This window comes from Bombina bombina, chromosome 2, assembly GCF_027579735.1.
Source record: "Bombina bombina isolate aBomBom1 chromosome 2, aBomBom1.pri, whole genome shotgun sequence".
Classification (NCBI taxonomy): Eukaryota; Metazoa; Chordata; class Amphibia; order Anura; family Bombinatoridae; genus Bombina; species Bombina bombina.
In genome coordinates this window covers 379,292,118-379,319,243 of record NC_069500.1, presented here as the reverse complement: position 1 = coordinate 379,319,243, position 27,126 = coordinate 379,292,118, and the positions used below count along the sequence as shown (strand labels likewise).

General features: G+C 36.0%; 1 protein-coding gene across 1 annotated transcript in view; it reads right to left on the bottom strand.

Annotated features, from left to right (window-relative positions):
• Positions 1-27,126, bottom strand: part of TMEM132C (transmembrane protein 132C) — a 563,570-nt gene that overhangs the window by 216,321 nt on the left and 320,123 nt on the right. The gene's annotated exons all lie outside the window — the stretch shown is intronic.

Below are 27,126 nucleotides of genomic sequence, written 5' to 3'. Positions count from 1 at the left end.
TTACAGCTCAGTAATTTGCTACTAATGTCAGGAAGTGATCATTTTTCAGAATGATTTTAGGTGAAAACTTTATTGAGTAAGATAAAGCATTACATTTTATTATTTAAAGATGTGACATTTAATTTACAAAAAATGAATGTCCTGACTAGAAGTGGAATATCTGACCAGTAATGGATTTTAATGGCTCCCCTCCTACAGTCACATTTCCATATCTCCTTTATTACTGGCAATAATAAAAAGTCAGGGGGAAAAAGACACATCCCGTTGTATTATTTTCAAAGGTTAAACATATCAAAAGGAGAGTGGATACAATTAGGAGAGATGCAGGGGAAACCGGATATATACAAGTGTTACAACAAGAGAAATCCTGTCAGCTACCAGTTCATTTCAAGCTCCTTTTTGAAAGATTTTTGCATTTTTCTAATTTAAAAGTCTTTATTTCACAATAACTTATTTTGACCTTATATGAATTGCATACCTTGACTTTTTGAATGGCATTTTGGTTAAGACAGTTTTTGCACATGCTCAGTTCTTTTGTTAATAAACACAGCCACTTCCTGATTTATAAAAAAAGTTACACATAAAGATCAAATCCCATTTTCTACATGATGAAAGCTGTACATAGCTAAAATGTAGTCACAATCTTCATTTATCATTGCAAATGATTGTGTAAATGTCACAGTAAAGTCCACAAATAGTATAAAGCACCACTAATTTGGAGATTGGTTAAAGGGCAAATGGCACACTAAATATAATGCCTAAAAATAAAGTTTGATTGCAATCACCATTTAGTGAAAAAAAAAATAGGAAATTAGTTAATATTCATTAACTTAATTTATCAAACTAATGATGTGTTCTGTTTAATTGTGCTGAATTCCACACAAAAGGGCCTTACTCTAAAGGAAAGCAAAAAGTATGCCTCTGATAGTTTTCTATGTGTTTATCCAATCCATGGGCAAAAAAAAAGAGATTTTCCAGATATATCAATAATAATTATTTGCTTTAGTTTTACAAATTCAAATGATTGCACTTTTAATGCATTAGACTGCTATGTTTAAAAAAAAAAAAAATCCCATCACATGGAAAACTGTGACCTATTTGAATGGGTTCTACTATTATTTACCCTATTTAAAATTAAAAAGTTAATTTATTTGTGTTTTTTCCATTTTATAGGTAATTAGTTCATTCTTGTAGACATTCTGCTAAACCCCTTAATGACAGGGATGTACCCTGTAAGTTGCTTGTCCCAATTTGTTTTTAACCCTGTAAAAACACAGATCTTGCCTACAGTAGGGAGAACTCACTTTTACTGCATGTTGGCGAGACTCGCTCTATTTAACCCTTTACTAAAAAACAGCAGCCAAAATACAAGGAACGTCAGCTTTTGTTAACTGGTTAAAGTAAACAAGAATCTTTGAAAAGCATGCACCATAATATCAGGATACTAATACTTAAAAGTAACACATAATAGGATATTAATGGTTTTTACCTTGCAGTGAGAATGCAATTTTATATATGCAAAAAATTTGCTTTGCTCCCTTGGTGGTATTTTTTTTGAAAAGCTAAAGCTAGGTAGGCTCAAACTGATTTCTAAACCAATGAAAACCGCCTCTTAGCTCAGAGGATTTTGAAAGTTTTTCACAGTTAGACAGTACTAGTTCATGTGTGTCATATAGATAACATTGTGCTCACCCCCGTGGATTTATTTAGGAGTCGACACTGATTGGCTAAACTGCATTCTTTCAAAAGCACAGAGATAAGGGGCCAGTCTGCAGAGGCTTAGATACAAGGTAATCACAGAGGTTAAACATATATTAATACTGTGTTGGTTATGCAAAACTGGGGAATGAGTAATTAAGGGATTATCTATCTTTTTAAATAATAAAAATTCTGGTATAGACTGTCCCTTTAATGCGCGTTGAGATAGTGCATCCTCAGAGCTCTGTTTAACTGTTTCATGAAACATAAAAAGTAGCAAAATACTTCAAAAATACATTTAAAAATACAGTTACACTCATAATAACACTAGCTTATAAAAATTATGAAAAAAAAAATACTGCACAAAAAAAGTTATAAGGGCTCAAAGATATGAGATCTCCGGTGTTAGAAAAAAAAGGCAGGCTTTAATGTTGAGATACATACATGTCTAAATATGTATATGTATGTGTATATATATATATATATATATATATATATATATATATATATATATATATATATATATATATATATATATATATATATATACAGTGGATATAAAAAGTCTACACACCCCTGTTAAAATGTCAGGTTTCTGTGATGTAAAAAAATGAGACAAAGATTAATCATTTCAGAATGTTTTCCACCTTTAATGTGACCTATAAACTGTACAACTCAATTGAAAAAAAACCTGGAATCTTTTTAGGTAAAGGGAAATAAAAATAATTAAAAAAAAATAATGTTCTTAGACATGCAAGTAACCCTCTCTGCCTTCAGCAATGCAGACATTATACTAATTAACAAGTTATCAAAAACCATGAAAGCTTTTGGTCCAAAATTACACATTTCAGTTTATTTGAAAAATGACTCGCCAGTAATATTAGCTTTTATCGTGTATCGCTGCTATTTGCCAAAATGCCACATTATCTTGTCAACTCTTGTTATTGAAAACAACTCCCTTACACTGCCAATTCCTGAGCACTCAAAGCCTTCTTTACTATCTGGTGTACATCCTTTTATCCACACTCCAATCCATTTGATTATTTTTTTGAGAGCTAATGTATACCTGTCAAGATCTGTAAGGAAAGGCTGTCTGTATGTAGGTTGGACTTCATCTAATGTACACTAGAAGAAATCATGGCAAAAGAGTATGACAGTTATTCCATCAAAATGTCCTTCCATTTCAACAAGAGCTGTTAAATTTTAAAATTTCTCTTGAAAAAGAAAAAAAAAGTTTTCACTAGTAAAGTTTTTTTTTTTAAGAATTGAGAAAACTGCTAGCAATGGTTCTTTTATTAGACATCTTGACTTAGAACCTAAAAGCTGGAAGAGATATTGCTCATCAGGGACATGTGGTATAGACAAATTATGAAGCCATTAATGATACTGCAATTACTAAGGTTATCTTTAGCCTGGCAAGTGACTGCACCACGAGCCATAAGTCTCGCAATCTACTGTTGCAGATGATAAAGGGATTAAAAAGACCAGCTCTTATATCTCAGAAAACCTTAAGGTTTAGAGAGCATGCTATAAATATATGATTAGGAAACTGGTTAATATTATACATCTTGACATAGTGGAGAGAAACCTGTAATTATATAAAAAAAAGAATATTAAAAAATAAATAATAACAGTTGTAACTCAGTATCCACGGTAACTTCCAGTTTCTTACAAGATATAATCTCTACCAATATGAAAACGTGAAGTTGACAGTGTCCCCTGAGTCAGCTGTTTAAACCAAATGAAAATCAGAGAAGTACTTCACACACACACACATATTGGCTTCTATAATACCAGTCAAAAACAGACCTGTGGCAAGCTGGGGATAGCAAACAATTAACTTAAAGCAGAAGGATGCTAAAACACTGAGGGGTCATCAATACTATTTAGCTATGTTCTAATTCATCAACGTAGCTATTTGTTTTCTAGAAAATATAGAACATTGACTTAAAGCTGAATGCAATACATGTGAAGAGGAAACTTTAACCTGTGAGATCCGTGACTCACTGCACACATCAATTTATTACAACCTGAAAGACGGACCTCATAAATAAATGAGACAAAATTAGCTTTTGTCAACAGATATTAGTGCAGAATTATGCTATAGTTTACGTAGGGCATCCTTGGTGCTTAACCTGGGAATATTGGCAAAGCATTTGTGAAAAATTTTAAAATGATTAGGAAAAATATATATAGTGAAGTGATATGCTGTTTATAGAAATTTCCATTTCAAAAAGCAATTCCAAAGCAGTATTGAATTTAATTCTAATGCAAATATTCACTGTCATGTATTTTAGAAAGTTTTATTATGATTGATGTTTCAAGGATCAGAGAAAGTATGTGTGTGCATGTATATATATATATATATATATATATATATATATATATATAACAATGATTGGGTGCACACTTTTAACCCAGGATTTATTCAAGGTGCAGACAGTCATATACTATTATTTAACAAAAAAAGAAAAAGAGAGAAGGCAACCACAAGTATGCGTGGGTGTCAAAGAATGACAAGGTTGCAGACTAAAATCCTCATTCAAGAAAAAGCGTTTATTTAATCTTTATGTAGGTCGTCAAACGGACTCCCCTCACCCCTCCCAAGTGCAAAAAAATGTTATAACATTAAATAACAACAATTACAGCAACATTCAAGATAGAGAGCATATGTCCCTTTAAGTCCGTGAACCAAGAGAAAATCAGTGAGCACTTAGTGTAAAAAAACACGCTCACGTCGCTGCTAAACAACCAAATTGCAGCACGTCTCTTATTTGTATCCAATTGACACTTGCAAATAACAATTGTGGAAAAAAGAGAAAACAATGTTGCATCTAATGATCCTTGGTTAGATCACAGACCGAAACATCACCATTTGTATCACTTCAAGCACTTAGTGTATAGAACACGCTCAAGCACAGCTATAGATGGTGAAACACTGTTCAGTGTAGGACAAACAATACTCGCATTTCATTTACTTCAATATTTTCTCACTGCTCATACTTCATGGATAACCGATATTGCTGCATGAGACGTGTTTCCACAATAAATCTTTGCTGTCGGTTACTTTTTCCAGATATTTGCAGGCGAGGAAGCAAGCTGAGTTTGTAACAGCTCCTAGTTTGAAGTTGCTGGTTAGATGAGCGCCAGTATGACGCATTTTGCCCCTCCCACAAACTGGGCTAGCTTTCAGGGCTTCATCAGATGCTGTAACTCTGGGGTGTTGCCTTTTTATTTTGTTTCCAACACCTCCTCCATTGTGCTCTAATCAATCTTTTAATTTAAAAGGCAATGACATTTGCCTAACAGCAAGATATACTAATACATTTCCATTTACAAGAACCTACTGTTAGATAACTTTGCTAGTGATAGGGTGTGTGCCATAAACCACCATGACTTCAATTATTTTGAAGAGCAGGCAAAGGAGTTGTCACAAAGATTTTTAGAGCGGGGGTACTCAAAACGACAGATTAAAAAAGCTTGGATTAGATCCAGACAGAGTTCTAGATATGATCTTCTGTATAACAAGAAAGAAAAGCAGGATGAAGGGAAGATCAGATTAATAACTAGATATAACCCACACTGGAAACAAATTAGGAAGATTATGAAAAAGTACTGGCACATTTTAATTATTGACTCAGATTTAAGGAAATATATTGGGGAGTATCCATTAGTAACAGCAAGAAGGGCGCGAAGCCTAAAAGATAGTTTGGTATATAGCAAGTATACTAGGAAAGAAACCCCAAATACTTGGCTAAATCAAGTGAGAAAATGGCTTGGTGTATTGCCTTTTTATTTTGATTCCAACACCTCCTCCATTGTGCTCTAATCAATCTTTTAATTTAAAAGGCAATGACATTTGCCTAACAGTAAGATATACTAATACATTTCCATTTACAAGAACCTACTATTAGATAACGTTGCTAGTGATAGGGTGTGTGCCATAAACCACCATGACTTCAATTACAACAATGTTCATTTAAGATTTCGACTTCCTAAACAACATAATACTGACACAATGTAATTTTTTTATATAATTTTGCATGTTTGCAAAATACTTTTTAACCATCCTTTGACTTTCTTTCAGTTACTTTCTTTAACCCTGATTAGGTAATACAGAAATATATGTAAAACTCACAATAACTTGGCTTAAAGGGACAGTAAACACCAGAATTTTTTTTGTTTAAAATGGTAGATAATCCCTTTATTACCCATTCCCCAATTTTGCATAACCAACACAGTTATAAACCACCATGACTTCAATTATTTTGAAGAGCAGGCAAAGGAGTTGTCACAAAGATTTTTAGAGCGGGGGTACTCAAAACGACAGATTAAAAAAGCTTGGATTAGATCCAGACAGAGTTCTAGATATGATCTTCTGTATAACAAGAAAGAAAAGCAGGATGAAGGGAAGATCAGATTAATAACTAGATATAACCCACACTGGAAACAAATTAGGAAGATTATGAAAAAGTACTGGCACATTTTAATTATTGACTTAGATTTAAGGAAATATATTGGGGAGTATCCATTAGTAACAGCAAGAAGGGCGCGAAGCCTAAAAGATAGTTTGGTATATAGCAAGTATACTAGGAAAGAAACCCCAAATACTTGGCTAAATCAAGTGAGAAAATGGCTTGGTGTATTGCCTTTTTATTTTGATTCCAACACCTCCTCCATTGTGCTCTAATCAATCTTTTAATTTAAAAGGCAATGACATTTGCCTAACAGTAAGATATACTAATACATTTCCATTTACAAGAACCTACTATTAGATAACTTTGCTAGTGATAGGGTGTGTGCCATAAACCACCATGACTTCAATTACAACAATGTTCATTTAAGATTTCGACTCCCTAAACAACATAATACTGACACAATGTAATTTTTTTATATAATTTTGCATGTTTGCAAAATACTTTTTAACCATCCTTTGACTTTCTTTCAGTTACTTTCTTTAACCCTGATTAGGTAATACAGAAATATATGTAAAACTCACAATAACTTGGCTTAAAGGGACAGTAAACACCAGAATTTTTTTTGTTTAAAATGGTAGATAATCCCTTTATTACCCATTCCCCAATTTTGCATAACCAACACAGTTATAATAATATACGTTTTACCTCTGTGATTACCTTGTATCTATGCCTCTGCAAACTGCCCTCTTATTTCAGTTATTTTGACTGACTTGCATTTTTAGCCAAGAGCTTCACGTGCTTGAGCTAAATGTTATCTATATGAAACACAAGAACTAACGCCCTCTAGTGGTGAAAAACTGTCAAAATGCTTTCAGATTAGAGGCAGTCTTCAAGGCTTAAGAAATTAGCATATGAACCTCCTAGATTTAGCTTTCAACTAAGAACGCCAAGAGAACAAACCATAATTGGTAATAAAAGTAAATTGGAAAGTTGTTTAAAATTACATGCCCTATTTGAATCATGAAAGTTTTTTTTTTTTACTTTACTGTACCTTTAAGCAATTTAGGGATACACATGTTATAAACAGTCATATATATGACCTATTTACTGAATCTTCTTCATAGAAAGCAGGAAAAATCAATTGTTTCATTCAAACCAAATGGTGCTAGAGTTTTTAATCTATATATCCACCTACTCTCATGTTGCAATAGAAGTTTATCTATATCGCCTCCACAGCGGTGTTGTTTAATGTGTTCAATTCCTGTGACCATTAGAATCATGAAGTCAGAGTTATGTTCACTTTCAAAATGCTGTGCTACAGGACTCTCTTGAATTTTATTCTTGATATCATCCCTATGCTCCTTAACTCGATCTTTAAGGTCTCTTTTTCGTTTTTCCTACGTAGTATCTGGTTCACGAACAATGAAGGAGATAAATTACGCCTGTTGTGTTGCAGGTTATCCATTTCCTTATATCATATTGTTCCTCTGAATTAGTGCCAAACGTATTGTTTTTTTGGATAAACCTGCAATACACACAATGGCCACACGGACTTCAACCAAGCCATTTTCTCACTTGATTTAGCCAAGTATTTGGGGTTTCTTTCCTAGTATACTTGCTATATACCAAACTATCTTTTAGGCTTCGCGCCCTTCTTGCTGTTACTAGTGGATACTCCCCAATATATTTCCTTAATTTTGAGTCAATAATTAAAATGTGCCAGTACTTTTTCATAATCTTCCTAATTTGTTTCCAGTGTGGGTTATATCTAGTTATTAATCTGATCTTCCCTTCATCCTGCTTTTCTTTCTTGTTATACTGAAGATCATATCTAGAACTCTGTCTGGATCTAATCCAACCTTTTTTAATCTGTCGTTTTGAGTACCCCCGCTCTGACAACTTTGTGACAACTCCTTTGCCTGCTCTTCAAAATAATTGAAGTCATGGTGATTTATGGCATACACCCTATCACTAGCAAAGTTATCTAACAGTAGGTTCTTGTAAATGGAAATGTATTAGTATATCTTACTGTTAGGCAAATGTCATATCTGGAAAAAGTAACCGACAACAAAGTTTTATTGTGGAAACATGTCTCATGTCCTGAGCGTATTGGTCCGTTGCTGCAATATCGGTTATCCATGAAGTATGAGCGGTGAGAAAATATTGAAGTAAATGCAATGCGAGTATTGTTTGTCCTACACTGAACAGTGTTTCACCATCTACAGCTGTGCTTGAGTGTGTTCTATACACTAAGGGGCCCATTTATCAAAGGGCTTGCGGATCTGATCCGACACTGCGGATCAGGTCCGCAAGACCTCGCTAAATGTGGAGAGCAATACACTCTCCGCATTTAACATTGCACCAGCAGCTCACAAGAGCTGCTGGTGCAATGCCGCTCCCTGCTGACTCGTGGCCAATCGGCCGCCAGCAGGGAGCTGTCAATCAACCCGATCGTATTCGATCGGGTTGATTTCCGGCGATTCCTGTCCGCGTGCTCAGAGCAGGCGGACAGGGTTATGAAGCAGTGGTCTTTAGACCGCTGCTTCATAAGTTGTGTTTCTGGCGAGTCTGAAGACTCGCCAGAAACACGGCCCTTCAAGCTCCGTACGGAGCTTGATAAATGGGCCTGCAAGTGCTTGAAGTGATACAAATGGTGATGTTTCGGTCTGTGATCTAACTAAGGATCGTTAGATGCAATATTGTTTTCTCTTTTTTCCACAATTGTTATTTGCAAGTGTCAATTGGATACAAATAAGGGACGTGCTGCAATTTGGTTGTTTAGCAGCGACGTGAGCATGTCATTTTACACTAAGAGCTCACTGATTTTCTCTTGGTTCACGGACTTAAAGGGACATATGCTCTCTATCTTGAATGTTGCTGTAATTGTTGTTATTTAATGTTATAACATTTTTTTGCACTTGGGAGGGGTGAGGGGAGTCCGTTTAAGTAATTAATTCACACATTGTCAAATATTACCACTATGAACCTTTTCTGTGAGACTTAAGAATCTCATCTTTTTAAACTTATAGATTTTTTTTAAAAAAATCCTAAAAAAATGTTTTATCCAATTTTTTCAATTTACATTTATTATATATTTATAGATTTTTATATCTCACACTCTGCTGAAGCACTTTTTGCTTTAAGCGCCCTCCACCTCACGTTTTTTACACTTTTTTCACTGGGGTGGATGCCAGATGATCAGCGAGGCGCCCCCTTCAGCCCCCCAGGCAGAGGCAAAATAAAAGTGTAGATGTTGGAATTACAGTACATCGGGCTTTACCCACAGATGCTTTGGTAATGTCCATTTTACCTGGTAATCCTAGGATTACCTGGATATCTGACTTTACCCATAACACACACATATATATATATATGCAGAAATAATTTTATTTATTTAATACCTTGAATAATGAAAATTATTAGACCCGGTGAGTGCCTTTTACTTCGGACTCTATATACTTATTTTCAAAGTTCACACAACAACAAGTGGGAGGCGGCAGTCGCTGAATTATTTTCAAGTGATGTTTAATTCTGTGACGTTTTGGGGTAATTAATCCAAAACATAAAAGAATTAAATACCACTTAAATAAACCCTGGGAGTGCCGCCTCCCACTTATTATTGCTCTGGGTCTTTAGAAATGATTCTATTTAGGCTGGACAACTTGGTCACTTCTATTGGAAGTGAGAGTGCCCTATCCCCTACTTGGACTATATATATATATATATATATATATATATATATATATATATATATATATATATATATATATATGTGTGTGTGTGTGTGTGTGTGTGTAAATATAGCAACTGAATCAAAAGAGTTGCTACCAAAATTAAGAGCCAAAATAGTAAATTAGTTATATGTTCAGGTTAAATTAGTTCACAAACAAGCTCTACGTGTAAAGCATCTTCCTTGTAGATTTGTTTTTCCTTAAAGGGACAGTCTACACCAGAATTTGTATTGTTTAAAAAGATAGATAATCCCTTTATTACCAATTACCCAGTTTTGCATAACCAGCACTGTTATATTAATATATGTTTTACCTCTGTGATTGCCTTGTATCTAAGCCTCTGCAGACTGCCCACTTATCTCAGTGCTTTTGACAGACATGCAGTTTAGCCAATCAGTGCAGACTCCTAAACAACTCCACAGGAGTGAGCACAATGTTATATATATGACACACATGAACTGGTACTGTCTAACTATGAAAACCTTTTCAAAATGCTTTGAGCTAAGAGGTGGTTTTCAACGGTTTATAAATCAGTTTGATACCTAGGTTTAGCCTTTGAAAAATGCGACTAAGGGAACAGAGCAAATTTAATTATAAAAGTCAATTGGAAAGTGGTTTAAAATTGCATGTCCTATTTGAATAATGAAAGATTAATTTTGACTGTCCCTTTAAAATGCATATAAATTCAATTTATTCATTCTATTTAGATTTATTTATTGGGAAATGAAATGTTCATATCCTTACAACTTAAGAATTATGGCTTTCTTTCTTCTTCTTTTTTTATTTTTTTAAAAAAGCTAATGATTTTATGTTAACAGAGAATGTGGTAGCTGTTTATGAAGTGAAGACAAAAATTATTTCTCTCTGGAGCAGGTCCTTTGTCTGTTTTTATGTCTGACTAAATATATCATTTATTTTTGTACCAGCATCGTGGAACATATTGACATTCTACAAATAAATCATAATATTAATAAGAATGTACAGATGAATATCAGCATATGCTGTCTTCAAAGTGAATGTGCCTTGAAACAGTAGAATTATTGCTGATTGTGTGTATGCATCAAGGAAATATGCTGTACAGAGCCTGGCTTCAATCTAAAACAGAGCAGATACCATATGGTAGAAATGCACATGCTCCTAATGAAGCCACTGCAGATTCAACAACGAATTTGCCTTAACAAGGACTCTATTAAACAATGAAGATACGGGCTGAGAATCACAATCTGTATAACTGTATGGTAAGCAGAACGCAAGAGGGACAAAAAGTGCCACCATCAACTTAACAAAGGTCAATTAATTAATATTCCATTAAGAGGCATTTTCAATCCATGATTATACTTGGAAATAAGCAACTCAATGCAATATCCTGACATACTGTCTCAGATTAATATGTATGTAGCATTATGTGACATTTAAATTGAAAGTATCGGCATGCCAACTCAATGGTGTTAGGTTCATGATTAGGACTGGCTCGGGTTAACACCTGGCAGCTGCTGTTTTGGCTGGCATTGAAAAGGTTAACTAGCCTAGAACAACTGGGCATTACAATATCTGCCAGTATTGTAATTGTGTGGGCAGTTTTAACAGTGACATTTAAATATTAAAATTCTAGGCATAAAATAAAATGTAATATTTTCATATTCAAAGAAGTCATATGGGAAGAGAAACTATTGCCTAGCAAGTAGTAAGATTAGATTGTTGCAAGTTTACAGTACAAGTAGGCGTTTTTCCAACATTCTATTGTTGTAGAAATATAATATAAATTATATTTTAGCCACAGATGGACAAAAGAACTCATACACTGGAATAGGCATTATTGAGACAGTAACAGAGAAGACAAACAAGCTGATTTTCAACTTTAGATATCAGCTGCATAGTTGAATGAGCAAGTAACATAAATGAGGACTGTGTGTGTAGTCAGTAAGGGTAAGCATAGGTTCTCAACTAAATGGTTCACTGTAATACCATTCAACTATTTACTGCATGTAAGTAGTTTGGGGTAGTATGAAGTCTGAATGCAATTAGTGCAGAATACTTCAAAAATTCAGAAGATCAAGCAGATATGTGTAGAAATACAGGTTAAAGGCACATTAACTGTATATATCAGCTGTGTATGCTGGTCTTTTGCCAAAATATTCTAACAAATCATGCACTTGAATTGGAATGTTTCTGATTTACCATTTCTCTTATTGAAGTAATATAGACCATGCTAATTAAAGATCACACAAGGATATGACTGTACTTGTGATTGATGTATAATTATGGTACTATATGGGTAGAAATAATAATAAAAATAATTCATGAGTGTTTACATTACATATAACTATCATAACTACACAGTAGCTATTGTTAATGTCCATACATGCATTCCATGTTAAGTGCTCATTTTAATTGGAATGGGTATTCCTCTTCTATCCCACAGTGTTTTACATTATCAGCACATGCCAGGTTTTGCCTTGTTCTGTGATTTCATATTGAAAATGTGTGTTTTTTTCTGGTGTGGCCTCTAAACGTTACTCTAGTCTTAATTATTGAGTCACACTGTCTGCCCTCTGGGTGCAATATTCCATTCTGCTGATTTCCTTGTTTGCCTCTTGGCCTTACTTTCAATCACAATCTTCTTATTTCTCTATGTTTAACCTTGCTTTCTGGGCCTGACTTCCCTTAACTGTTTTGCCTTTAATTACTGTCTGGACACCTGTCTATGTTTCTCCCTGATCACTTTTCCTATGCTTTATGCATCTTCTGCTACAAGTTAAGTTAAGATCTTTATTTACTTTTTATCAGTGTGTCAAACACCAAGATTATACAAGTGCATTGCTGATGGTTTATTAATCTGGAACAAATTTGGCTGTCTAATACCTGTCATATATTGTGTGTGTGTGTGTGTATTAAAACAATTCTGAAAAAATACTGGCCTATTTTAGAACAAGACAGGTTTCTAAAAAACAGTATAGGACCTGCCCCTTAAATAACCTTTCGAAAAAATAGAAGTCTTAAACAAATTTTAGCACCAAGTAGATTAAAAGAACCGACTTCTAAGTCTAATTGGCTGACTTCAACAACAAAAGTTTTTTTAAATGCAACAGGGCCAACTGCAAAGGATGCGAGCACGCATATGATACAAAAGAAAACAACTAAAATAATTAATTCAAAACTTTCCCTCACAAAAATTGCACAATTAATAGTATAACAATCTATAAAAGTACATTTGTTGTGTATTTACTTGAATGCTCCTGCACATTGCAGAATATTGGACATACAAAACGTCCATACAAAAAGAGACTGTTGGAACACCTAAAACACATAGAAGCTGGGTTCAAAGGGCATGGTGTATCCAGGCATTTAAAAAAAATGCATAACCAAGACCCAAAATGTATCAAAGGAACAATTTTAGAAAAAGTTCAGGTTCCATGCCGAGGGGAGATAGGTTTCAAAGACTAAGGCAACGTTATGCAAATCTTTACATGGGGATATGGTAAATGGACTTTATATACCATAATAATCCATTTCAGGACAATATAATTTGTTGGGACAGATACATCAACGACATTATACTTGTCTGGGATGGAGATGATTCTGCAACCACCAAATTTTTGCAACACATTAATGATAATTCATTTTATTTACAATTTACCTCCAAGATCTCAAAAGAAAGTATTGAATTCTTCGATCTAGTTTTGTTTCATGAAGATAACCAAATATGTACAAAACTATATTGCAAGGCAACAGACTGCAATGGTTATCTGAAAGCTGACAGTGGTCACTATAAGCCTTGGATACAGAATATACTATACGGACACTTTCAATGGATAAAACGGAACTGTACAAAAGAAAGTGACTATAACAAGGAAGCCCAAATACTAAAAGAAAACTTGTTACAAAAAAATATCCAAAAAACTAATAGACAATTCCCTAAACAATGTTAGGAATATGGATACTAATCTCAAATAAAGAGAAAGGTACATATACTAACAACAGAAATACTGTAGGGATGATAACAACTTACAATGAGGCAGCACCAGAAATTAAAAAAAATCTAAAAAAATAATGGCCTATTTTAGAACAAGACAAGTTTCTAAAAAACAGTATAGGACCTACACCTAAAATAACCTTTAGAAAAAATAGAAGTCTTAAACAAATTTTAGCACCAAGCCGATTAAAAGAACTGACTTCTAAGTCTAATTGGCTGACTTCAACAACAAAAGTTTTTTTAAATGTAACCGGGTCAACTGCAAAGGATGCAAGCACGCATATGATACAAAAAAAAACAACTAAGATAATTAATTCAATGACTTTCCCTCACAAAAATGGCACAATTAATAGTTTAACAAACTGTAAAAGTGCATTTGTTGTGTATTTACTTGAATGCTCCTGCAAATTGCAGTATATTGGACGTACAAAACGTCCATAGAAAAAGAGACTGTTGGAACACCTAAAAAACATAGAAGCCGGGTTCATAGGGCATAGTGTATCCAGGCATTTAAAAAAATGCATAACCAAGACCCAAAATTTATCAAAGGAAAAATTTTAGAACAAGTTCAGGTTCCATGCAGAGGGGAAGATAGGTTTCAAAGATTAAGGCAACATGAAACCTACTGTATCCACTATATGGGAAGCATGAACCTGACAGGGCTGAATGAGGATATTAATCTAGCAGCTTTTGTATGAAGATATAGGCTCTAGACTAAGCATTGAAAAATATTAATCTAGCTGTAAAACACTCCTAAATCTAAAATGCCAAATACCTCACAGAACAGAAACAAAGATGTGTGAGAAAATATCACCTATGACCATCACATAGTAAGTAGTCCACTACTTCAGAATGGATATCTCTTTGACAAAATGTATATTAATAGCACAATTACTAATATCCCCAAGGATAGGTACAAACACCAGTCACATATTATACAAAGGGAGTTTGGTATAATTTATACACCCCTAATGTGTGAGTCATATACACCAACATGTATGATTACAAATAGGCATAAACCACCTCCCACATGCTTTTACACAGCTATTATCACACAATAAACTAAAGACTAAGAACGAATATCTATCTTGTTCTATAGGCTAACACACCAAAGTACATAATTGGTCCTATTTAGCAAGGGTATAGAACAGTTACACATAACTTGGTCTCTTTTTTAATGATTATATATTCTCTCATCAAATGGTTAAAAACAAATTATATATTATATTACATTTTTTTTAAACAATATGCATCAGTCTAATAGGCTGTAATGCATTAGCCGTTATTTAGACTGTTAGTACTTTGAAATTAAATACTGAGCATTTCTTGGAACTTTTTCATATAACCAAAACGTTAGATTGCTTTTGAATCAAACACACATGATACAATCCTAAGGGCATTAGGACCCTACACAGCCTCCTACTGAAATAGGGAAATCTAGTACACGCCAGGTTGCCATAGCAACAGGAGACAAAATAGTCTCCACCAGCCATCGTAGCTAACAGGACATCATCCGTCACAAGCCGTATTGGAGAAAGAAAAAATACGCCCATTTCAGTGCCCTTTTAAATGCAACTAGCCGGAAATCTGTCTATTCACTTTCCTCTGACGAAGAAGTTTGTGGTAACTTTGAAACGCGTAAAGACGATATAAGTGGGCGGACAGGTTCTTCTCCAACCAGCAGCCAGCTACAGTTTGTTGCTACAGCTGATTATTTTATGTATTATACGACACAGATACTATTCCTATAACAGCTTGATCTTAACAGTACCATTTTTTTATTGAACTTGGGTGATACTTTTATACTTCTATACCCAACTCCTCACTAATCAATACAAGCAAATATACTCTAAAGGTTATAGGCTCCTTGATGGAACTAAGAGAGTAATGTGAGTTATAGAGTACATACACTCTACTGCTTTAGCGAACATTTATCCACAAGGTCTCATCTGGAAATATATTATTATCTTTGTTTTGGATAAAAGCCACAAATCTTACCTCATCATGGATTGAGGTCCACTAATATTTGGGAACCTTTGCCTATTACTCTTCATATTCCGGAGGGGTTAAAGATTCTCACCAGCACAGGAAAAAATAGTAGAGAGTCCAGAATTACCATTGAATATAAAGGCTCCTTCTAACCAAGGGATCAAGAAGTGGACCAAGAAATCATAAGGACACCACATCGAGGTTGAAAGACAAAATAATCTTTATTCACACAGAGCAGACATCTTACCTCATATGATTGAGGTCTGAGTTGGTAAGCAGGAATTTTATTCTTCAATATAAAACAGTAAGAAGTTATCTACAAAAGAAACTACTAAGAACAACACACAGCTATTATCTTAGAACGGTCTTGCTTTAAGAAGGATTGTATAAATTGTATATCAGAAAGACTGATTATAGCATTATAGCAGAGCACCTTTTTTACCATTTTTGATGGCTCTTTTCTCAATATAAATATATATATATATATATATATATATATATATATATATCAAATCTAAATAGATACTGCACACTCAAGACTTGTGAAAAAAAATCACTGGTTTAATCTCACGAGATGTAATATTTATGTACCTGGACCCTGGCCATAATGAACGTGAGTGCTTGGTTCTGTTATTGAATATATATATATATATATATATATATATATATAACACAGAGAAAACCCAGCACTCACTTACAAGGGTGGTTACATATTCCTGTGCACCCTTCCCTTGTTTTCAGTTTGTTTGGATTTGAAAGCTTGCATTGTGTGGCTGTTTTAGGGTCTCAGGTATTGGAGAGGACCTTGACGTGGTACCTGAGCTTGTCCCATTTGGCCAGATGCGGTGACTAACCTTTCCATTTTTGCTTTTAAATCTTAGCTGAGAGCTTGTAAGTGAGTGCTGGGTTTTCTCTGTGTGTTGTATTAATTTGTTTTGTAATTTTCCCTATGGTTCTTGCACCCAGACCTGTCTGGGGTTAACTGCTTGTGGCTCTGGGGACAGCACAGCTTCCTGTGAGTGCCAGTGGCACCCAGGGCTGAGCATGTTGCAGGGTCATGGGATGTGTACCCGGTCCGGTATGAGAGTGCAGTTCCCTTCCGTGTTTTGTATATGTCTAGGGTGGTTACATATTCCTGTGCACCCTTCCCTTGTTTTCAGTTTGTTTGGATTTGAAAGCTTGCATTGTGTGGCTGTTTTAGGGTCTCAGGTATTGGAGAGGACCTTGACGTGGTACCTGAGCTTGTCCCATTTGGCCAGATGCGGTGACTAACCTTTCCATTTTTGCTTTTAAATCTTAGCTGAGAGCTTGTAAGTGAGTGCTGGGTTTTCTCTGTGTGTTGTATTAATTTGTTTTGTAATTTTCCCTATGGTTCTTGCACCCAGACCTGTCTGGGGTTAACTGCTTGTGGCTCTGGGGACAGCACAGCTTCCTGTGAGTGCCAGTGGCACCCAGGGATGAGCATGTTGCAGGGTCATGGGATGTGTACCCGGTCCGGTATGAGAGTGCAGTTCCCTTCCGTGTTTTGTATATATATATATATATATATATATATATATATATATACAGGTAGCCCTCAGTTTACGCCGGGGTTAGGTTCCAGAAGGAATGGTTGTAAATCGAAACCGTTGTAAATTGAAACCCAGTTTATAATGTAAGTCAATGGGAAGTGAGGGAGTTAGGTTCCAGGCCCCTCTCAAAATTGACATAAGTAACACCTAATACATTATTTTTAAAACTTTGAAATTAGAACTTTAAATGTGAAACAGCATTATTAACCTAATAAAATAGATTGTATCATCATCAAACTAAGTTTAATAAACAAAAACATTTGCTAAACCGCACGTTTTTTACTTGCCTTTTTCTGCAAACAGTTCTCTGCATTGAGTCTGCAGCTAAGGGAAGTGGCTGCTAGATCTTGTTCCTTTGAAAGCTGATCCATTGATCATGTCTCACTTGCTTTTCTTTGCATGTGTTTGCTGAAGCACAAGCGGACAGCTCCACCTACTGGCTATTTTAATGTATGCATGTGCTAATGCTTTCAATAGCAGTCAATGCTTTTCAATAGCAAAAAAAAGGGCGTTATTCTGAAACGGCGCAAATTGAACTGTCGTAAACCGAGGGCCACCTGTATATATATATATATATATATATATACTGTATATAAGTAGAAGACGACACTCACTGGGTTTATGGATTATACAAGTGCATTGCTGATGGTTTATTAATCTGGAACTGATTTGGCTGTCTAATTAATGTCATAAATAAATATATATATATATATATATATATATATATATATATGGTTACTGCTTTAGCACCCTCCAACAAACAATAAGCCAAGATACCTACAAGCCCATTTGGAGTCTGGGGTTTTGTTCTCCAAATTGTTGCTTTTATCTGTGTTGCACATATACAACTTATAAGTTTTTTTTGTCTGATTTGGGACTGTGCCAAGATTTACGTCACCAGCATGGATCAGCCTAGTGTATCTTTGTTGGGATCTTTGGTGGCAAGTCAACAGGAAATGGATGAAGATGAAGGCGTGTTTGCCTTCACTGATGATGATGCAGAATGCATCCTACAGGACTGTGGCATTGAGGACATTGGGGAATCACCCCTCAATCTGTATCACAGATTACTTAATTTAAGAAGAAAAGAAGTCAATTATATATTACACTCTAATTTCTTGGCTGATTATTATAAGAAAAAGCATATCCCACAAATTAAAAATCAGCCCACTTTTGGGCGTAACAATGTTGAGTTTTGCAAGAAATGGGTTCTTTTAGTTATTGAAGAAGTGACACAGCTGAAAAAGATCACAAAAAATGAGATAGAGGTGTTGGAAATTGAAAAAGCTTCTTGTTTAACGAATGATACCAGTGAAGATTGGCTAGAGAAATTAAAGACCCAGTTAGACCAATACAAACAGGAACTCATCAATTTCAAAAACAAAACATTACATGCAGTATAACTTGACTATAAAGAAAAAAAGAGTTTACCCGTGGCTTAGTGGTAAACAAACATCTTACTGCAGACGTTTTAGGGATAAACGTACCCAACAAAGCATACTGACTGTTGACACCAGTGGGGGGGGGGGGATTCCAGTGAACCTGACTGTTTTAATATTGGTACAACTTCACATAGAGATACACAAAGAACACAAACAAGATCACAGAACAAAAAATCAGATGGGGTGGGTATCAGAACAAAATTTAAACTACTTTAGTTGAGAATGTAGTGTTATTAATCTCAGCAACCGTGCTTTAAACAAACAAGAAATTTCCCTTTTGAATAAAGGCCTGAATTATGTACCAACTCCTAAGGTGGCTATGTTCAGTAACCAAATAAATTTAACTAGGTTTCAGCGTCAACTCAAACTAAGGGACTTTTTTCAAAAACATTAAATTTAAAAAGAAATCTAAATTTGAACCGGTTAATACCCATCCAGCGATCAAGACCTTTACGTCATTATGCAAGATGTTTGTTTACCACTAAGCATTTTGGTAAACATTATAGTAATATGAGTACACAGGAATGGGAGGCCATTAATAATTTACAAGATGACAAATCTATAGTCATCTGTGCGGCTGGCAAAGGCGGCGCCATTGTCATTCTTGATTATTCTTATTACAAAGATAAATTGCTATCGCAGCTAATGGTTCATAAAACGTATTCCATATTGATCAAAAATCCAACCAAGGAGTATAAATCATCTTTGGACAATTCTTTGTCGATGGCCCTACAGTGTGGTTTCATTGATGAGACCATACATAAATTCTTAACCACTGATTACCTCAAATACCCGACTCATTTATAGTATCCCTAAAATCCATAAGGATCCTGTGAAATCCCTGTGTCGTCCCATCATTTCAGCCATTGGGTCTCTGTATTAATGTGTAGCCCAATACATTGATTTTTATTTGCAGGATGCTGTAAAGAAAACCAGGGCATTTTTGATGGACTCCATATAACTAATTAAAATTCTCAGGGACAAAACTTTCCCCCATGAGGTATTTCTTGTCACGTTCGACATGGCAAGTTTATGTACTATTATTCCCCATGATCTGGGGTTAGAAGCTGTCAGAAGCAAGTTGAGCTCTGATCCTGAATACAGTGGCCCCCCTATTACATTTTTGTTAGAATTACTTAATATATGTTTAACACATAACTATTTTCGATTTGATAACAAATATTATCTACAGCTTGTAGGTACCGCTATGGGCTCTCCAGTCTCCAATGGCACCTGCCTATGTGAACCTGGTATGAAGACAAGTATGTATTGTGAACCAACAACCCCAATATTCTATTGTATCGGAGATACATTGATGATTTGTTTATCATTTGGAATGGTAGTGAGTCGGAACTCCAGGTTTGGTTCGAACAATTAAATAACAACCTTTCTAATGTTCAGTTTAAAATGGAATACAACTCCAAACAAATTAAGTTCTTAGACTTATGCATTTACTAGAATCACGAGGGGTCCCATTGTACTTTAAATACCAAACTGACTTATCACAATACTTTGCTGAAATTTCAGAGTTTTCATCCCCCACAACTCAAATTTGGAATTCTTAAGTCTCAATTATTAAGAGTCATAAGGAACAATACGGATGCAGAGAACAAACAGTCCCAATTCAATCATATGAGAGACCCATTTGTGGCTTTACACACCCCGATACAACTAAACAATATTTCATTAGACACAGACTCACTTGTACGTCAGACTACGTTGTGTAAATAATTGTCCGTGTGACAAATACTATGTTGGCAAGACTTGTACCCGTTTTAGAGATCGTCTAGCTAACCATAAGAGTGCCATTAGGTCAGCTTATAAAAACCAGACTAGTGATCAACCTATTGCTTGTCAATTTTTTAACCAGGGACATAACATTGCCATGATGAGAACAATGCTAATAGATTGTGTCCCTCTGTTAATAAAAGGGGGCAATAGGGATGAAGATCTAGTGAAAAAGGAGGCTATGTGGATAAACAAATTGGGCATTATGCATCCCAAAGGCCTTAACACTGATTTAGACTTGTCATTATTTTACTGATGGGTCACCTCAATTGGTTTATTTTTGTAATGGCTTCCTACTATTCCTTATCATGCATTAAATACATTTATTCACTACTGTTTGGGCTTATGTATCCATTAAGCGTTTGCAGCATGGACACATGCTTCTAATTAATGTTATGCGATTTTTGTTATGCAAGCCTCACATGATGTTAGTCGTGATTATGTATGTTTAACATATTGTCTCTTATTTTGATGCATTCAATATGATGTGTTGCACATTCATTTTTATTGTTTAAGGCCGTTCTTAACACTCGGTCTCTGAGCAGTGTGCACCTGCATCCGAATCTCCTAACGTTTCAGTCTATAACATTACAGTAATGCTCTTGCCCTATTGATCCATTTGACACACCCACTGATACACATAGGATGCACTGTGACGTAGTGCTTCAAGGTTGTATTTAGGCAGGGAAACCCCGTGTCTCCACATCAGTTTTGTCTTGGAGATGTGGCGTGAGATGTCATAATTCTCATGAAGTAAGGTATTTTACATTTGATCTATTTATTTATATTTTGGCACAACAGTCATGTAGTATTTGTTAAGTTGTTACATTGGATGTCCATTCCTTAATGTGGTTTGACATGATTTAGCTTTGATGGCCCTAAACTATACATTGGATATCTTTTTAACCTATGGGGCATATATGGTTGCTTAGCCACCATTATGCTTGCTACATTCATTTTGATACAAGTAGTACTTTTGTTCCTATGTATGGTTTAGTCAGCTGTTTAAATGTAATATTAACCAATATCAGTCCTATTTCTGTCAGTTGATATACTGTTTAATGCTTTTTTATTACTAAAATGAGAATTTTGATTGTGTAAATTAATTTCATGTGTAATTAATTAATTTAATGATTTTTTTTAACTTTGCATGGGTATTTATGTTCTCTTTTTTTTGTGGGGTTTTATTTGCATTTGTGTGTCATACCATGTGTTTTATGTTTGTTATATATGCATTTGCTTATAACATGAGTGATTTATTCATGTTACTGTTTTTTTTTTTTTTTTAAATGTCTTGCAGAAGACTCGATATGTGAGCCGAAACGTCGACTTATTCATTTTCAAGTATTCCTTTCTTTGATGTTGAAAAGACCTGTGAGTGCCCTGTCCTTTTGTTCATTATATATATACAGTATATATATATATATATATATATATATATATATATATATATATATACTATAATCAGCAGAAGTAACCCAGCGAACTCAGGCTTAATCAAAACGGGTGAATTTATTGTAAGTCTCAAAAAATATATACCAACACACTGATATAGAAAAAGAGGGGGATAAAATGATTAAAGTTAAAAATCAAAAGAATGACAGTTACGCTGTGACCATCGGCTACCAGTCGGCCTTACGCATTTCGGCTGGGTAACTTAGCCTTAATCATAGATCTAAGGGATATCCGGTGTTCAGCCTTAAGTAACCCATTTAATGAGACCCAAGGGTGAACAGCTGATGGTCACAGCATATTTCTTTGCTAAGAACTGACAAGTTAACAGTAGTATGATATAGAATGTTTAACTTACATGGAAGTTCATACTCTTAGAAATATACAATAGAAATAAGTTACCATCAATCAACCCCGTAGGATATATTTACCATGATGACATCACAACATTTAAACAATTTAAGTATATATTGCCCTACAATTCATTTAGCTGGAAATATATCTAAAGATACTTTTTTTAAGGGTAAGAAGAGTATTTTGTTTAGTGAGTCTAGAAAGCGGAACAGACAATATGTAGATTAATGGGACATACATTTCTGTACTGAGAAACACATAATCTAAGTACAATACTGTTATAGCATATCCCCTACAATACTCCTCAAAGTCAAATATTCCAGAATTTTGTGACCTGCAAAGAGTACAATCAATCAGTTTTGTTCAGTTATATTTGCTCACTCCTAACAGTTTTATATTTTTATATATCAACTGTTTCTCAACTCTTCATTAAATCCCTAAATTATTGCATGTATTATTTCCATATTTCCAAAAGTTAAAAATGTCCCCAGCTACATTAAAGCCTTTGGGACGTCTGGTCTGGAGGGTAAAAATCCAGAATGCTTCTCTATATAGAAGTCTTTGCATTCTATCTCCCCCTCTTGGAGTGTGAGAAATTCTCTCTATCACTTGCCATCTGAAACTGTTGACTGATTTATTGTGCTCATAAATAAAATGATGCACCAAGTCAGAAACATCCCTTTCTTTGTCAATATTATTGAGGTGCTCACTAATGCTATATATATATATATATATATATATATATATATATATATATATATATATATATATATATATATATATATATATATATATATATACTGTATATAAGTAGAAGATGGCACTGGTTTTACTTGCAAAATCAAATCAATTCCTTTAATACATCATTTGTGTCTCCCCTTTCTTAGATGTTTTTATTTGTATGCTGCATTCTGGCACTCTGTTACTTTGATCATGTTTTGTTTGTGAGTGTGCACAACTTGAGATTGTATTTTATATATATATAGAGAGAGAGACACACACACAGTTGAGCTAAAACAATTACAATTTGAAAGGGAGAGACTAATTACTCTTATTTAGAGACGATTCCTTCATATGTAACTACTTTATTAAAAAGAACAACAAAAGGATGTTCTCAATTTTTCTTATGTAGTGCAGAGGATATTTCTCAGTCATCTACCAAAGGGGTAAATGTATTATCACTGCAGGGGGACAACCAATTGCCCTAGAGAAGGTCACACTGAACGAGCGAGTGGTGGGGTGTTTGATCTCGCCACTTTTGAGGTGGCGGAGAAGAAAAAAGAAGCAGTTTTAGCTTTTTAGATATACTGTATGGAGCAGGCTCACTTATACAGAATGAAGAGGTGATGGTTGACCTGTTGTGATGATGTCAGAACTAGAGGTGCTTCTTCTTTGCTACAGGTTTAAGCAGGAAGTCCTTACAAATCATGTATTAAATTCATCAAAATATTTTATTCAAACTCTTTTTTTTGCATAAAGTGTATGATGATGGAAAAGTGACAAAAATTAAATTATGCTATATGCATAAAAAACAAAATCTGAGATTTTTGAGACAATGGGGCCGATTTAAGAAGCTGTGAATGCAACTGTTTCCATGTGAGCCTTCAGGTTCACCGGAAACAAAAGTTAAGAAGCAGTGGTCGTAAGTGTCACGGCGCGCCGGTCTAGCTGTTGCTAGGGACGCGGAGTCTACTACCTTGCTCGTTGTCAGGGGCTATGTCGGCTCTTGTTGCGTGCGGCGCTGATGTCATCACCGCATGCTCCTCTCTGAAGCCGGTCGGGTCTCCCTGTGGCACGAATCCTGAGCCTATATAAGTATCTCCTTTGCAATCCATCACTGCCCAAGTATAGGTGTTACCAAGTGTACTCCTGGGTGTGATAGATTGTTGTTTACTGGATTGCCTTATCGTTTATGAACTCTGCCTGACTACTCTGCTTGCTTAACCCCTAAAGTACCGGCTTGCCTCACTGTTAAAGAACTCTGCCTGTCTGACTACTCTGCTTTATTAACCCCTCAAGTACTGATTGCCTCACAGTTTATGAACTCTGCCTGCCTGATGTTCTGTTGCTGAACATTGCCTGCCTGACCACTCTGCCTTTTTATCCCTTGAACCTTTGCACTTCCTTACTGTTGTCGAACTCTGCCTGCCTGACCATTCTAGTGGTTTACCCTTGGATTGCTATTTTCTCTATCTGTTGCGATCAAAGGCTATCCTGATGCTCATCAGTCCTTCAAGTGGTTTTCCCTTTAACCACCAAGCCGCTGATTCCCTGCCTGTTGACGCTAAAGGTTACCCTGCCAATTGTATGTACTGTTTTTTTCTTTTGCGAACTTTAACTTTCTCTGCTCTGGGATATTCCCTTTCATTCCAGCTCGACAAGAATTACATTATACTTGGGCCATGGAGCCAAATGAGGTAGCAAGAGCAGTTTATCTTCAAGGACAGATGTTGGAAATCCATACCACACAGTTGAAGAGTGTGGATTCCAAACTAGAGGCTATAACCGCTCAACTCTCTTCACTAGTTGCAGCCAGGAATACCGCTCCCGTTGTTGTACCACCAGTCTCTGCTCCTAGTACGGCGGCTTCTTCCCCTGCTTCTGGAAGTATACCCCGGATAACATTGCCTGACAAATATGAAGGTGCTACTGATTGTAGGAGTTTTCTTAACCAGTGCAGGCTGCACTTCCACAATGATCCTCAAACCTTTCAGTCTCACCGGTTAAGGGTCACCTTTATCATTTCCTTACTGAAAGACAAGGCCCTAGCATGGGTCTCCACCTTTTGGAACAGATTGCTCCACTCCTGAACAATGCTGATGCATTCATTTCTGCATTTTCTTCTGTGCTTGGGACTTCTGGCCGTGCTTCTGCTGCAGAATTTTCTCTCCTGGATCTCCGCCAGGACAATAAAACTGTGGCACAATTTGCCATTAAGTTTCACACCTTGGCACTTGAGACCACTTGGGATGGCAGTGCTCTCAAGGTAGCCTTTAGGAGGGGTCTGCATGAACGCATCAAAGATGAACTCACTTATCGTGATATTCCTTCTTTTTTATATGACTTTATAACTCTTTGTATCAGTCTAGACTCTCGCTTCCAGGAGAGACAAGCCGAGAGAGACAGAAATCGGAGACTCCTTCCCTCCAGTCCTTCTATTCATCCAGTCTCTGCAGTATCCTCTACCCCTTCAACATCTCCAGCTACCCCAGTAGATGAAGTCATGGATCTTTCCTCCTTCAAACCCACAGAGTCTGAAAGACAGAGAAGAAGGAGATTGAGACTATGCTTTTATTGTGGTTCTAACTCCCACCAGCTCAGCCTGTCAACCTTGGTCTTCCTTGGCTTCGCATACACAATCCACAGTTTGACTGGGCTGAAGGACAACTGGCCTCTTGGGGTACCTCCTGCTTCCACTCCTCCCTTGATAAAAAGTCACTCCTTTGATCTGCATCCCCATAGCCAGTCTTCAGACTACTTCAAGCGTTTCCCTCAGTATATGTGGACTTCGCAGATGTGTTTGAGAAGAAAGCAGCCAACGTGCTGCCACCCCACCATCCTTATGACTGCAAAATGTACCTCTTTTCTGGAGCCCCACTTCCTAAAGGGAGGACTTATCCACTCTCCAAGGCTGAAACCAAGTCCATGGAGGAGTACATCCAAGAGAACCTTGCTAAAGGTTTCATTCGCCCTTCCTCCTTTCCTGCTGGGGCAGGCTTCTTTTTTGTCAATAAGAAGGATGGTGGGCTCAGACCCTGTATCGACTACAGGGCCTTAAACAACATCAACATAAAGAATCACTATCCCATTCCTTTGATCACTGAACTTTATGACTCACTCCAGAATGCTTGCTTCTTCACCAAGCTGGACTTACGTGGGGCATATAATCTGATTTGTATCTTCCCAGGCCACGAATGGAAGACAGCCTTCAACATAAGATCAGGGCATTACGAATACCTCGTAATGCCCTTTGGGCTGTGTAACGCCCCTGCAGTCTTCCAGGCATTTGTCAATGATGTCTTCCGTGACCTCCTCAATCGCACTGTCATTGTCTACCTGGATGACATTCTTATTTTTTCTTCCACTCAGGAGGAGCATCATAAACACGTGAGACAGGTACTTCAACATCTCAGAGATAATTCCTTGGTAGCCAAACTAGAAAAATGTGAGTTTGACCGAGTTCAGATCCAGTTTCTTGGTTATCTCATCTTGAAGGAAGGTTTTGCCATGGATCCTGCTAAACTCAACACAGTTTTGGAATGGCCTCAACCTACATCATTAAAGGAATTACAGAGATTCTTGGGGTTCGCCAATTATTATCACAAGTTTACAAACAACTTTTCTCCACTCGCTGAATTGACAAAATGGAACAAAGACTGTAAACATTGGCCTCCTGAAGCCATAAATGCCTTCTCTCATCTAAAAAGGGCTTTCTGTTCTGCTCCTGCATCCTGATCCTGACCTACAGTTTACTTTAGAGGTTGATGCCTCCGAGATAGGGGCTGGAGCAGTTCTAACCCAAAAGTATCCTATAACCTCCAAGCTGCACCCTGTAGCCTTTTTCTGTAAACGCTTTACACCTGCAGAGAGGAATTACGATGTGGGTAATAGTGAACTCTTAGCCATTAAGATGGCCTTGACTGAATGGCGTCATTGGTTGGAGGGCACCACCAATCCCATTAAGATTCTCACCGACCACAAGAATCTGAC